Below are 15,156 nucleotides of genomic sequence, written 5' to 3' on the forward strand. Positions count from 1 at the left end.
AACAAATCTTTACCTAGATCAGTGGTTCTCAATCCTCCCAATGCTGTGATCCTTTAATACAGTTCTACATGTTGTGTTGACCCCTCCAGCCATAAAATTATTTCATTGTTATTTCATAACTGTAATTTTGCTACTATTATGAATCATAATGTACATATCTGCTATGCATAATATCTGATATGTGACCCCCAGCCAAAGGAGTCGGGAGCCATAGATTGAGAACCAATGACCCAGATGAACTGAGAAAAAAAGAACATGCAACTTCAAAAAGAAAGCCATTACAAGGAAAGCCACAGAAATTAAAATGTCAAGAGGCTATTATACGCAAATGAAGAAGGCAGTGTTAGAAAAAAAGATAAATTCCTTGAAGCACATAATCTAGAAAAATAATTACTCAGTAGAAGGGGTTGCAGTGAGTTGGCTCAGCAGCTAAGAGCACCTGAAATATGGCCTTGGTACCAGGACCCACATGGACAAAGGAGAGTACTGACTCTTGAATAATATCCTCTGACCTTCATATCTGCAATGCAGTGCATGTACACACATGCACATGCACACGCACACGTACACCAGTATGTTAAAATGTAATAATTGTTTTAAGAAGAGAGAAAATTCTAAACAGAAAACTACCAAGTGAGATGAAATCAGTCATCTAAACCCTCTCAACAAAGAGAGGCCCAGGAGTTTTTAAAGTCACTCCCATATACTAAATAAAATCACCAAATAATGGGGAGACAGAGCCCCCACTGGAAATCTCTTGTCAACAAGTGACATTTGGAGGACCTGGAAAGGGTTACATCCCCCTGGGAGCTGGTGCCTACGTAGAGCTTTCACGCATATATGCTAGCGTAGGAAGGCACTTGTCCTGCTACTAAACTAGTTACATAAACAGGAACCCAGCTATGAACCCTTTGATCTACAATAGTATCCTGCCTGCAAAATACGCTGGCACAGTTCTTCATTTGCGTATAATATGTCCAAAGTATATTTCGTTTAAAAAAATTATTCACTTTTATGTGTATAACTGTTTTCCTGCATGTATGTATTTTCACTACATGTATGGCTCATTTCCATGAAAGCCCGTGGATGGCTTTCAGATCAGATCCCTGGAACTAGAGTTACAGAGAGTAGTAAACTGCTATGAGTGCTTGCAGCCAGGTCCTCACCAAGAGCAGCTAGTGCTCTCAACTGTGGCCCATCTCTCTAGCCCTGGGGTGCATTTCCTATAATACACACATTTGCTAGTTTTAAAGTCTACCCTGACACTTGAAGCCTTTACTTGAATTTATTCCACTGACTACTGTTGTTTGGTTGTAAGTTTACCATCTTATTTTTTTCCAATTCTCATTTTTTTCTATTGTATATTTGTTTTTCAAGTGGGTTAGAAATATAGAATTCCATGTTGTCTTAATGTTTTTCTCTGCACAATTTCTAGTGCTTACTCTGGGTACTGTGCATATGTGTACGTGACAGATAGTCTTATTGGTGGCATTTTACCAACCTTAGTGAAGTCCAGAAGATTTGTCTTGGTATTTCTGCATTCTCGTGTAAAATATACTCAACAGCTTTCTACATTGTCTTGGATAGACATGATGCAGTAGCACCATCATCATTTCAACACCATACATAAATTTACAGGCCTCAGAAGGAGTGGGATGCTTGTAACATTTGGCCATGGTTTTGGTGACTCTTCTTTCTTCCCTCCTGGGTTCCCAATGTCCTCTCTTTAACTGTTTCCTTCCTTCAGAGAGAACTTTCTTCAGCTGTGTAGGCCGGGTCTGCTGTTGCTCACCCTCACCCCTGAGGGTTATTTTGGCTCAGCATTCTTGCTTCTTTCTTACTCTTTTCTGAGCATTTGCGGCACAGGGTACCACTTCCCTTTGCTTCCCATCGCTTCTGGTGAGCCGTTCACTACCCTCCTGCTTATTTCACGGGTAGAGCGTTGCTTTTTCTCCTATTCTGTTCAAAAACTCGTCTTGAATGTTGCTCTTGTTTGCTCGACTATAACTTCTTGGTGTGGGCTTTTCCTGTGTTGATTCGGTTCAGGTTAGCTGGCTTTCTCAAGGGGACAGCTTGTGACCCCAGATGAAGTAGAGGTTTTCGGCATCAATGGCAGAGCTGGTAGATGACAGGGAACTCACCATCACGTTATCCTCCAGTGCCTGTAGGCATCCCTTCTGTTCTCCAGCATTCGAACGCTCATTTGTTTGGTCTATAAGGCTTTTTAATGGCCCCCAGTGAGAAAGATTGGCAAGGCCCATCTATAATAACCTAGAAATATATGTTTTTAATTTTGATGGTTGTTAACTAATTGATTTTCATAGACGCACTAATTGGCCTTTACATTTCCATTGAACCGGTTCATTTCTGCAGACTCGACATCACGACGTGCTAATGGCTTCCACTCTAAAACGCTGCACGCCGCCACTTCTTTTTCCCTCCACACCAGATCTGTCCAGGTTACAAAGGCTGCACATCAGCTACTTCACAGCCAATTTAAGAAATTCTTACAGGAAACTGAAGCATAAATAAAAAGTAATTGAGTGTATAAAGTGAGTGTCTAGTAGACGCTTCCTTCTTTGATTAGTTACCCCATTTATTTAATTTGAAAGCTGCCAGTGAGCTTTTCCAAGTCACCTTCCCTCACAAAAATCCAGGCTACCAACTGTTGGTTCTAAGAGGAGAATTTGATTCTGACTCCTGCTAGCTTCTTTTAATTAACTCTAGCTACATCATGCTGTATTGGATTTTTGAGAAATTCTTTAAACTTCTCACACTTTACTGGGCTTACTCCCAAGCCTCCCTATTTTCTTCTCAGGGTATGCTTCTTTTTGTCTGTTTTGTATTTGAATTGAAGGGTGGACAGGGCAGGGCTACTATTAGCTCAAAGAAGCTGTGAGCGTCCTCCTACCATGGGGATCATCTTCAGAGGCCCCAGCACGTCAGTTTGAGACACTGGACAGCCAACAGAAAGCGGAGTCTCCTTGCCTCTGCATTGCCCTCACCCTTCACTACATCACGCCTCAGCCCCTCAGGTTATCTGTCTAGTCCTTCAAGAAGATGCTCAGCACTGGTATAACCAAAGCATTCAGTGACCAAGACAGGAACAACACTGGTGAAAGTAGGATGTCCTACTGTGTTAAGAAACATGATGGAAACATACTCCAGTTAAGCATTCCACTGTTCATCCATCTTCCCAGGAAGCTTTCATTTCTGTTTAATCAAAAACCTGAAGATCCAGCTTTACAAGGAAACTCATGTGCACAGAGGCAAAGGCTCACTTAGCTGTGAGCTTTTGTCGGAGTGCTAAAGAGCTGTGTGGGTGCATGCACAAAATCTCCTAACATTTGCTCACTGGACAGCATTTATTTACAGGAAAAGTAACAAACACACAAAAAACGCTACTTTGCATTGTCATCCAAAACTGTCACTTCAGGTTTCATCCAATTGTCACCATTGGTGCTGTGAAAGTGGTACTTCGCTCCGGTCTCTTCCTCAGCAATTGTTTTTCTCTTTATAAAATGGGTTCATATCATAAATATCATTGGGAAACCTTTGCTTTATTCACTTATGATAATCTGTTTCCCCATTCTGTTAAACGGCCTTTAAAAGCTTGTCTGTAATGGCTATAATAACTCTGTACTTTAGAAGGGGCCATAACTTATTTAAACATTCCTTTATGTGAGAACATTTAAGTTTCTACATTGTTACCAGCTTCATTAACATCATAACACATATCCTCTTACATATATGTTTTACTTTATTTTCTCTCAGTGTTTATTGCTAAAATCTAGATTACTAGACTGCAGCTTCTGGCAGCAAAATACTGTCTTTCAGAGTGGAAAATGCCACCGTGGGTAAACCTGTACATAGAGGCAAACTTACATACCCTCTGCAATCAACTAGTGAGCTTCAGAATACTTCCTTCCTGGGACAGAGGAAGTCGGATAAGCCCAGATCCTTTCCCAGCTTGAATAAAGATGTACTTGCCTCCCTGGCGCCTTAAGTCACTTGTGTACGCCTCCTCTAGTTCACAAACTACAAGAGTATTGGGAACCCAAATGAGAGCATGAGTCTGTAGAAAGATGGAAAAGCATCTTGTACAAAGTCCTATCTGCAAATTATTCAGGGAAATAGAGCCACATCCACACTGAAACCAAGTATTATTTCCACAATCAACCAGTACAGCATTTGTATGGAATGCTTTATTACTATACACACTGAGCTTGTTTTCACATTCAAATTCTTCATTTTGAGTTAAATGTTTTCAATGAACACTCATAATACTACCTTCTCCCATGTCACCATTCTGGGAGTCTGTGTTTTATTCTTGACCTGGCAGAGAATTACATGTGTGGATGGCTAAGTAGCATGTGTGTCCTCCTGCTCACTTCCCAGAGGTCTCCATACTTTGTGCTTAGCTGTCACTCATCTTAGATAAAATAAGTTACTGAAGTAAGGGATTCCTGCTACTACCTGTCATTGCCTATCTGTCTATTCCAAACCTCCATCAATAAACAAACAAACAAGCAAACACATAAATAAAAACAAGGAAATCCAGAATCCAACACTAGAAGACTCCCCCAGCATTCAGTTACTTACTCACATGGGGTGTGTTCTGCCTTCCTCCACCAATCACCAAACAAGGTCATCAATTTCTGGGAGTCACAGTCTACGAAGATAGGAAAATGAAAGTTACTAGACAGAAGACGGACGACAAATTCCAAGCATTCTGAAAAGCACTGGCCACAGGAGCTGGCTTGATTCTTGACTGCACAGAAAACCAGTGTTAGCTGGTGACAGTCATTGTCAATTTAGCCCTACCAACCTTGTAATCAAGTAAATTCCTCTAGGAATCCCACAAAAGCTTCTCAGTCTTATTCTTCACGTATAATACTTTGTCTTTTCCTGTATCAGCACTGGCATTTAAGTGGAAAATTAGGAGAGGCTGAGCCAGGGCCTGACAGCCAGAAGACATTGTAAACATGCTCTGCTGTCACTGGAAGTCCAAGACACTATAACAATGGGTTGTAAAGACAAAAGGTGTGTGTATGTGCACATAACTCTACAGCACCTTTTTTGCACCGTGGTATGCACACTTGTTGCTTGCCAATCAAGCATAGCAGCTCTCGTGGGTATTAATTCTCCCATGGGTGGGGCTTCTGGGCAGGGAACAGGGACACATTTCTATGGCAGCTGTTTTCAATACCAGACGCAAAGGAAGAAAGGCGAATGGAGTAAAACATTAAAAGATGTGGAGTAGAATCCCTGTGGGAATACACGTAAATAGTAGGGAACAAATAGGAGATTAATACCTGGGATGTGGAACAAATGAATAGGGTCCAAGAAGAGGGGAAATGTATAAATAATCAGTGGGGAAAAAGAGGCTCTGCTGGGAAGACCACGCAGTTCCGTTTTGTTCAGACTGATTTAGCAGCAACAGAAAACAGCAAGGAAACATGAAAGCCCTGGCAATTTATCACAGTTATCATTTCCCCTGATAAGTATTTCTTTGTTTAAACAAGTGCCCATTATAGGAAACAAGACCGCTATTGTAACAACAAACCCAGCTTCTTCTGAGGTTCCCTGCAAAGAAGCTGGGGGGCCGGGCCGGTGGGGAGGTCAAAAGAACAAATAATGACATTTTTTGGTCTTTTGAAAAAGATACAGTGACAGAATGGTATTTTTTATTCTATATAATAAATACAGAAATATGCATTCAGTTCCTATATTTCTGCAATGTCCATGCATAAAAAGTGAGAAATGTTTAGAATTGTCAGTATCAGTAAAATATGTTATATGTCAGGATTCTGGTGAACATTGGCAGCTGCTTGTAGTAAGGCACAACCAAAAGGGGCCAGATTGCTTTGCCTTGCCGCTTCCTGTGGACTATGCATATGTATACACACACTTGTGTGTGTCTCCACAGTAGCCAATAAAATTCTCACTCTGACCTCAATCCTAGGGACAGAAAACAAGAGTTCCAAGAGCCTGGACAACTTGAAGAAGCCAGCCAGTAAAGTCTTAGAAGTCATCTGGCCATGGAGGGGCAGAAGGTCCCTGTCACAGGACTGGACTTCTGGGCTAGCCCAGCCCTGGACCAGTAGGTCTCAGCATCATCATTTAAGCATCGGGGACCTCAGTTTTCCCATCATAACACAATATGGCTCCTCTGAAACACTGGATGACTATCCCTTATACCTAATGCCTGGGATCAGATTTGCTTTATATTTGTTTTTCTCAGACTTAGGAAACTCTGTGTGTGTGTGTGTGTGTGTGTGTGTGTGTGTGTGTGTGTGTGTGTGTGTGTGTATACACATATAAATATATACAGATGGACAGATAAATAGACTGAGACACACATACATACAAATACACATGCATACACACATTCGCCTTGTACTTAAAGCCTAGATACAATTAAATATATACATATATTTATTTAATTAATACACCTGTCTTTGCCTAGAACTTACCACATTAGATTAAGGTTGAAATTCCCTACTTGTGGCATAATGTCAAAGTGAATTTGCTTACATTTTTAGATTGGAGATACTCAATTTATATTTTCTCTCTCTTTTCTGGAATTAAAATGTAATTACATCATTTCCTTGATCTCTCACAAATTCATGGCCTCAACTTCTTTAGCTGTTGTTACATATATATGAATATTTATTCCTAAACAAATAAAACTGCTCAGTCCATATAACATCATTGTATGTACATGATTTCAGTGGCTGGCCACTTGGTATTGGATAATCAATCTTGAGATTCATCTCTGAGAAAATCTATTTCAATAAAAATGATCCTATATTTTTGTACTCGAGTTATTTAATAAACATAAAGGGAATTATTCACATCCAAAGGAGATGTTCAAAATTTCCAGCTTGCTCTGCAAGAGTCCTTTGTAAAACAGACTGGTCAACAACAAACCAAAGCCTCAGGGGCAGATTGCCAAGCTGACAAGTCTGGAAGGAGCTCAGGGGAGGGGAGAGACCATCACTGGAGAAAGGCAGAGACACTGCCTTCAATCATTAGGGGAAAAGATGCTGCTTGGGTAACAGACAGCAAAAGAGAAAGAAAGAGCAAGCAAGCGTGGCAGTGATGCCCAGTAGAGGATGGGACAGTGAATGATAGTTTGGAGCAGGAATTGTGCCACCTTCCGCCGACCTGAGAATTTGACCAATCTCGTACACTGGACCAAGTGGAAGAGAGCCAGCTACCACAAGGATCATAATTGTATGCAGTTAGATGTCACCCTTCTAATGGCGCTGCTTAGGAAAGCCTGGTGAACTTAGCCCAGGCTCCTCATTTCCTCATGGAATTTGAGCAATCATGATGTACAGGCCTTACAAAGTTTATCCACAGTCAACAGAAGCACTTCTTTTCATTAATCTATTAATTCTATGAACTCTGAGTGAAATTATCTCACCTGTGGTTAGAAATGAACAAAGCAGGGTGAATCTTGCATATTTTATCAGACTTGTGGATTAAGGATTAAAGGCAAGAGATATTCTTCACAGGCAATAATAAAAGAGCATTGGACAGCCAGAAACTATGGTTCTTAGGGAAGGAGAAGTCAGTGTCCTATCAGGAGCCTTTGCACCCAAGACCCAGTAGGAATGGCTCTGTGTAACCCTGTATTTTCAGCTGTGGGAATGACTCCGTGTAACCCTGTATTCTCAGGTACTGACAGAGCAGTGGGTAAGATCAGGGCATGGATAGGCTGAGCCACTCTGACTTTGGTGGGAAGCAACCAGGAGTTTTAGTATTGGCACTTTTGTAAATGCTTATAGATTGTCTCCATATTATCTTAAGAGATTTTCACATTGTTCCCTCTAACCCATACACTGATTCTTGCCATGTGCTGTTAATCCAATCTGGTACCAGTGCATCCTGGAGAAGAGGTTTACCACTGCACTACATTCCTGCCTTTCTCATTTCCTGTTTTCCCTACTCTTAGCCCCAGCTGTCCTTCAAATTTATGGTAAAATGAATCTCCAATGTTAATGATTGAGAATGACAGGCCCATTTCACTCACTGTTGTTCTCATAGATTTTGCAAGGTTGAGAACATACGTTTAGCTTGAAACCCAGGCTTAGAAAAAACATTTTTGAGACTATACTTACACACACCTATACCCACCTACACAGCCACACACACCTATGCAGAGACACACTATGATGGTTTAAACAGGAATGGCCCCACAGATTCATGTGTTTGAATGCCTGGCCATAGGGAGTGGCACTATTAGAAGATGTAGCCTTATTGGAGGAGGTGTGGCCTTGTTGAAGAAAATATGCCACTTTGGAGTCAGAACTTTGAGATCTTAAATGCTGAAACTATGTCCAGTGTAAAACATACCCAGTCCACTTCTGCTGCCTTAGGATCAAGATGTAGAACTCTCAGCTCCTTATTCAAAACTATGTCTGCCATACTTCCCACCAGGATGATAATGGACTAATCCTCTGAAGCTGTGAGCCAGCCACAATTAAATGTTTTCCTTTGTAAGAGTTGCCTTGATCATGGTGTCTCTTCACAGCAATGGAACTCAAACCAAGACAGAAGTTGGTACCAGGGACTGGGTATTGCTGTGATAGGCCTGACAATGTTTTTGTTTGAGGTAGGATGACACAAGGGGTTTGATCTGGAATGGCACATGCCTTTAATCCAGATCTTGGGGCATAATAGCCATGCTTATAAAGATCTATAATGAATAGAGTTTAAAAAATATAGAGAAGTTTTAATCCAGCAACACCATTGCTTTGTCAAGGGATCACATCTAAAGATAGGATCTGGCAGAATATAAACACACCCTTAGTACACATTTTAAATCCCTAACGATAAAGGTAAGATTAGTTTGTAAAAGGCAGTAGCCATGTTTGAAGGACAGGCAAAGTAATTAATCAGAGAATAATTTTTTGACAGAATAAGTCAGACATAGGATATACCCAACTCACAGGAGAACAGCACAGGAAAGAGAAGATAAAGAGCAGTGGGAGAGAAAAAAGGTGTATATATGGTGTGGTGTGTGTGTGTTTATGGCAGTTTTACCAGGGCAATTCTATAGAGACAGGTTACAGAGAGAACAAGCTAGACACAAGGAAAGACAAAATGAGACAGAGAATGAGAAGCCAGAAGATTAGAACATATTGCCAAAGTTAGATTGAGGCTAGGCAGAGCAATTCAGTCAGAAGACTAATGAAGCCAGATTGAATCGGCCAGCATGGAAGATTAGATTGTATGGAGGCTAGAAGCTTACAAGCCTAGGCCTAGGTATAGTTAGAACAGAGAAGAAAGTGCTCTGGGCTCAGCCTAAGCTGAGATATGCATTCATACATATCATTGGATATGGCTCTCATCTCATCACTTCATCTGAAGAAATAAAAGAAACATTTACATTTACAAAGAAAAGCTTAGGTCCAGGCATGGTGATATACCTTTAATCCCATCACTTAAGAGACAGAGACATGCAGATTTCTGAGTTCAAGGCCAGCCTGGTTTACAGAGCAAATTCCATAACAGCCAGTTTTAGGCAGTGAAGGAAACCATTAAAAACAGAAAGCTGGGCAAGATGTAATTGAACAAAGTGGCCATGTTCCAGCCCCAGCAAGTAGCAGAACTTGGCAGCTTCGGCCATATGAACTCACTTGAGATTCGAGAAATATCCCTCTAAACTTAAGTAAAGTTGCTGAGGCCAGATGGGTAGCAGGGATATCCATGCCTGGAGGCCCAGGGAAGCCATTGCATGAAGCTGTGAAGGTGAAGCCTGGGTTGCCTTGACAATCCCAAGATGTTAGAGATGCCAGAGCCATGGGGTATCTGCCTCGGAAAGCTGATAACAGGGAGGAAAACCAGCCCAGGAGAAAGAAGTTTGTGCAGTCAACAGAGCTGAAAGGAGTTGGAGATTGGAAGAGCATTTTGATGTCAAAAAATGGAGATATAGAATTTGGAGTTTGCCCAGCTCACTTTTGATCTTGCTTTGCTCCAATATTACTTCAATATGCTCTCTTCCCTACATTTTGGAACAGTAATATATATATCGTGTATGTTGAAAGTATCTTATCTGCTTTTTGATTTTGATATTGATGGGGACTATGGTTAAGAGATGGCATAAATCTCAGAAGAGACTTTGAACTTTAATCTTTTAAACATTGTTCAGACTATGATAGACTATAGGGACTTTTAAAGTTGGACTACATGCATTTTTGCATTATGGCTGTAAGCTTATGGGGGCCAGGAAGTGGAATATGGTGGTTTGGATACATATGACTCCCATAGATCAATGTGTTTGAATGCTTGGTTAAGGAGTGACACTATGAGGATGTGTGGCTTAATTGGACAAAGTGTGCCCTTGTTAAAGGAAGTGTGTCACTGTAGAGTCAAGACTTTGAGGTCTTAAATGCTCAAGCTACACCCTTTGGATCAAGATGTAGAACTCTCAGTTCCTTCTCCCTGACCATGTCTGCCTGAATGCCATCATGCTTCCCACCATGATGATAATGTCCTAATCCTCCAAAACTGTAAGCCAGCTCCAATGAAATGTTTTCCTTTATGAAAGTTGCTTTGGTCATGGCATCTCTTCACAGCAATAAAACCCTAACTAACACACACACACACACACACAGAGAGAGAGAGAGAGAGAGAGAGAGAGAGAGAGAGAGAGAGTCGTTTTCTGCTGAGTTGTCAGAAAAAAAGTCAAGGCAGCAGCAGGAATGACAAGGGACAGTCAAGAGTAAGTGGCACTTAGAGCCACCACAAGCTTGGGCTGCCTCATGATGTCAGAGCCTGCTTTGTTCCACTTGCCCTCTGAGGAAGATAGGTAGACCAGAATTTTATTGCTGGAGACTCATTTTACAAAACAGGACTACATTTTATCCTCCTTCTAGATGGCCAGGAAATAATGATACATCTTGTATATATGGGTTGGCTACTTCAGAAAGGGGGTAAGAATTAATTTCAAATCTATCACACAGTTCCAGGCTATTTCCCATGAGACTTCCTACTGGGCCACTGCACTGGAAGCCATCATTTCCATATTTATTGGAAATAGCATCTCAGCCAAAGTGGTACATTGTGTCCACACAGTGAGATCTCACTCCGGGAAATGGAATTAACACGTACTGTCATCACTAGGGTCTAGAGTCTTTTAAAGAAAACTATAATATTTGACCCTTACATTCACAGAGTTTCTTTAAATGCATCGAGGTTTAGCAAAGACTATAATTTGAGGAACTGGTTTCTAATTTAATAAACTTTCTTGCCAGCTAAACCCAAATGTTGATATCTGTGCAGTGCACAGCAAGTGAAAACATAAGCTAAGGGTTGCAGTTGGCGTCTTCTCTTTAATCCGTCTATCTCCCAGCAACATCGCTGAGTCGTTATTTATTTATGGTGCTGTACTTTATTCTCCAAGGTTGTTGCACAATCTGTTTGCATACTATATATAACTTGTTCTGGAGGGGGAGAGATAGGTGGAGAGGTGAATCTATATTTAGAATATGATGACTCAAGTTTAATACAGGATGCTTTGCAGGTGAAATACACCCAAATAGCAGGCTTAAGAAGAAGAAGAAGAAAAGCATCATTGATGCTAGCGACATTGTATAATTAAGCCACGGAGGGCACGGGCTCAAATTTTAAACTTTCTAAACATCTACAATTTGTTTCTGACTATTGTTCAAAACTTGAGAAACCAAATTTCCTTTCAAAATTTTGAATTGGTCTTAGACAATGATACTAGTCTGCGATACCTAACATGTAAAAGTCAAGTGCACTGACTGGGCATTCTGAGTTGGGACCAGTACCACATCTTTGGCGTTGACGATCATCTCTCCCCAGCAGCCTTCACTGTAACCACGACAACCTGAGGCTTGCCTAGTACAGTTTCATGTTTTAACAGTACCCTCATGCCGTGGTCTGGTGGCATGTGACTATAGTCCCAGCGCTATGAAGGCAGAGAGAACGGAACTGAGAGTTTGAGGCCAACACGAAATATATAGATTGAGACTGTCCAGAAACTATAACAATGAAGAAAAACAAGCATACTCTATATCTTCAAGTGATTCATTTAGATTTTTTTCAATATAGTTTCAAGTCAAAGTTTCATCTATTGTTAAATTTAACATGACTATCCAAAAAATATATTCTAACCAAATTTGTTTGAATATATTGTTTAAATTTATTACATTAAAGCATAGCCCTTCTAAAAAGAGAATCTGGTTTTAATCCATGTAATAAATTTTATACCCTTTGAAAAGTTTAGAGTCCACTAAACCTGTTATCTAAGGAAAATGTCAGTGTCAGGTCAGCTATTGTCCTGTCTACTTCCATGCAATTCTGGGATGTTGCTTTCATATTTTAACATTTTAGAAATGAAGGACCTTTGGAAACAGTATCTGCATTAATTATGGCTACATTCATTTTTTTCTCCCTAACATAGTTACTGCACCCAGCAATCCATGGTAAATTAGACATGAGAAAATAGACATTTCCTTCATCCCTACTATTTAGCAGATGCTCTTAGAGGCTTGATACACAAAATTCCTTCACCCAACAGGCTCAGAGAACTGGGCCAAAAACTGACTTCCTAGAGAGTCAGTTTTTGGAATGTCAAGTATTGAGTACAAATTGAATCGACTTTAGCCATGTGATGGTTTATATAACTTGCAAGATGCAAACACAGCACTCTCCAGTGGAACAAAGCCAGTGCCCCACCCACCTAGTCAATGAAAGCCTGTTGGTATCATGTATCCCTCTAGCTGCAGTACCAATCATTGCTTGGGACCAAATGAGCATAGCTCTTAAGGAAGCAAGTGAGATATATAGTCACCAAAGATTTAGAGCCATTAGTAAGCCCCATAATCACTGATTTGGAAAACATATACAGACACATGAATAACCCACAGTAAAATCAACAATGTCATTGATCCTGCCTTGCCCAGAGACAGCAAATGAGTTACTCAGTCCATTAGTATATAATTTGATAAACTAAAAATCATTTCTGTTGTTATGTCTCCACTAAATACCAGTTGATCAAATATTTAAGGAATATAGGTTTAGAAATTAAAAAAAAAAATTTGGACCAGTCACTAGCAGAATTTAGACCCTGGTCTTCCCTGTCTACAAATGTGGCATTAGGGTCTGGTCCAGGTAGGTGACCTGAGAAATCTTCCAGCAAATAAGAAATACAGAAGCCCAGACTTCAGGACAGCATGCTGCACACTTCTGTTCCAATTCACTGAGTACTTTTTCTAGCAAGAGCATGATTCCTACATGATACTGAGGAAGTAAGACATGGCCCCATCCTCAAAGCCTGTGGGTCTCAGTGATGACTGTGGGATTTCAATCTCCTCTACTGCAGTTAGATGGATGGAGGGAACATAGGACAACAGAAAAACCTTTAAAAAGACGTTCACTGTGCATCCCAGGGGACTTCAAATTGAAAGAAGCTTTCTAGTGTGACAAAGTCCTGAAATACACTCAAAACTTGCAAAGGCCATGCCGATCAGTGTCCATGGTAACATGAAATAAATATTTACTACATTCCAGGTGCTTTGTGTGGTACATTTTATTATCTAGACCACAATAAAGTCAATAGACATTATCCTGATTATACACAGGAAGACTTGCTCAAGGATGAAATGATGGTTCAGCGGTTAAAAGGCACTAGTTGCTCTTGCAGAAGACATAGCTTCAGTTCCCAGCACCCACACGGTGGCTCACAGCCATGAATCATTCCAGTTCCATGGGTTCTATGATCTCCTCTGATCTCTGTGTTCACCAGGCATGCATGTGGTATGCATACACACATACGGGCAAACAATGCTACATGCAAAATAAAGTAAATATACCTAAATAAAAATTTTAGAGACTTGCTTAATGACTTCTCAAGAAATGTGTGTGTGTGACAATCATTAATAACTGAACCTCTTTTTGAAAGGTTATACAAATCATTCTTTATAAAGAATATTACTAATCTCCTCCAAACACGCACCCCACTCCATCCCCCCTCACACCTACAAGTACTAGACTTTATGCCCTGCATATGCCCAGACTGAATCACTAGCAGTTGACAAGGGTGGCAGAAATACCTGCCTTACTGAGTCAGTCACTTGTTGATAAACAAGTATATCAATAAGGTGAGAAACAGGGAAAATTTAAACAAAAACATTTCCAACACATTACCCTTTAATTACTTGTTAGCTGAAGTAATTATTGGGGGAAAAGATGATATTTTTTAGAAAGGCAATTAAATTTTGCCAGTGGGCATTACTGACACTAAGGTCACTGAGACATAAAAGATTTTCAAATAGAGCAGAATTCAGCAGAAGTGCTCAGAGATGGCCACAACAGATCACAGTCCAATTTGCTTCCCTGTTTTCAGGGGGAAAAGTATAGGCATAATTTTCCCAAGATTCTGAGGGGATTGGATTCCTTTACTTAATTAACTACTCATTCGAGATACTATCTAAAAAATGCTGACCCTACAGCTATGTGCGGATGACTTGCTATGGCCTCCACAACTCTACTTATTGGAATATCCATTTTCCTGTCTAACAGAGCCCAGAGTTAGAACTTCATACATGTACCCAATATTTCCTTTATATATAGCTGTGTTTATCTAAAAAGGTATATGTATGTGATCCTACAGAGTCTAAGAAGAAGAAAAACACAGTAAGAAAACAGAGGAGGAAGAACTCATTTCACAGTTTTTCATAGTAAACAATTCCAATTCCATGATGTGCAAAAGCATCTTCCCTCAACACTATGGGAGCCTCCCCACTGCATGACAAAGTTCTTATGGGCAAAGGTTTGATTCTAAACCTCCTCTCTCGTGGGCTAGTGTGGACTGGGATGGGCAAGTAGTCTCTGTGTCCCTGCTATCTACTCTCTGCCTGTGAGTGAACTCAGAGACCTTGATAGTGATCATGATCAGCTTAAACACCCCAGGTCCAGCATGGAATCCTACCCATGTAAGGCAGATGCCCATTCAATGTGAGTGGAGCCAAACAGAAAAGAGTCAAGCAGGAACCAGTGGCTACCATGAACAAGAAGCTAAAACTAACAATCACAGCTTCCAAATTGTTCTCTTCCTTTGCAATAGCTAATATCTTAAATATTTAACAAGTAGGATATATTTAGTTCAACATCTAC

General features: G+C 40.5%; 1 protein-coding gene across 6 annotated transcripts in view; it reads right to left on the reverse strand.

Moving 5' to 3' along the window:
- The window catches only part of Enox1 (ecto-NOX disulfide-thiol exchanger 1), a 547,589-nt gene that overhangs the window by 393,976 nt on the left and 138,457 nt on the right, over positions 1-15,156 (reverse strand). For 4 of the 6 annotated variants that reach the window (XM_034498830.2, XM_076930694.1, XM_076930695.1 and 1 more), the window contains exon 3: positions 4,603-4,672. The gene's annotated coding sequence lies outside the window, so the exon portion shown is untranslated. The remainder of the gene's footprint in view (positions 1-4,602; positions 4,673-15,156) is intronic. The other 2 variants (XM_076930693.1, XM_034498831.2) reach the window with 1 other exon arrangement.

This window comes from Arvicanthis niloticus, chromosome 3, assembly GCF_011762505.2.
Source record: "Arvicanthis niloticus isolate mArvNil1 chromosome 3, mArvNil1.pat.X, whole genome shotgun sequence".
Taxonomy (NCBI): domain Eukaryota; kingdom Metazoa; phylum Chordata; class Mammalia; order Rodentia; family Muridae; genus Arvicanthis; species Arvicanthis niloticus.